Below are 819 nucleotides of genomic sequence, written 5' to 3' on the forward strand. Positions count from 1 at the left end.
AGATCTCCGTCGAAAAGATCTGTGAGCTTAAAGATCGAATCGCTCGAAGTACGTTCTCTCGCACCTCTAGACTGTGCTCTTTTAGTCGCAAGTTTTATCTGTCGCGTCTTGACCCTTCTGCCTTATGTTTTCAGGAGAGTGGAGATCCGATCTTCCGACCGTTCTTCCCATTCGCGCTAAGCGACTGGACATCTTCCCGAGAGACATCCAAAAACAAATTACCGAGGCGAAGAAGATGGGTACTCTTCCTGATTTGAGCGCAATAATAGCGGCCCAGCTGGGGCTGACTAGCGGGGAAGGACCCTCAACGGCGGTTCCTCGTTCTGACGAGGTTTTTCCTTCCGATGCCAGAAGTTCGGGGAAGGGAAAGAAAAGGAAAAGAGGCGATGGTTCGGGAGCCGGGAGGAGTACTGAGGAGACGAGTGATGTCCCTCCTTCCAGTGAGCCCCGGAAGAAGAGCAAGAAGAAAAGGACAAAGAAGAAGTCCGCCGGCGAGCAGTTGGAAGATGCTGACGAGCAGATCGAGCAAGAGGAAGAGGATGCTCGAGGAGAAGAAATTCAGCCCGAAGAGGGGGGTTCTGAGGCCGAAGCCTCGGAGGGACGGAATGACGAGGAGGGAGTAAGTGAAGGAGGGGAACACGAGACTTCTCTTAATGCCGCCTGCTCGGGTGATTCCGAGGAAGATAGCGAAGGGTCGCCACTCCTGATAAGGAGGGGAAATGACGAAGACGATGATGAGAGGCGGTCTCCTGTTCTGACGTTTCCTCGCGAGAGAACTCCAGTTCCCGTCGGAGGAGGGGCCGTCCAGATCGGTACTTC

The sequence above is a fragment of the Brassica napus genome, chromosome C1 (genome assembly GCF_020379485.1).
Source record: "Brassica napus cultivar Da-Ae chromosome C1, Da-Ae, whole genome shotgun sequence".
In the NCBI taxonomy this organism is placed as follows: domain Eukaryota; kingdom Viridiplantae; phylum Streptophyta; class Magnoliopsida; order Brassicales; family Brassicaceae; genus Brassica; species Brassica napus.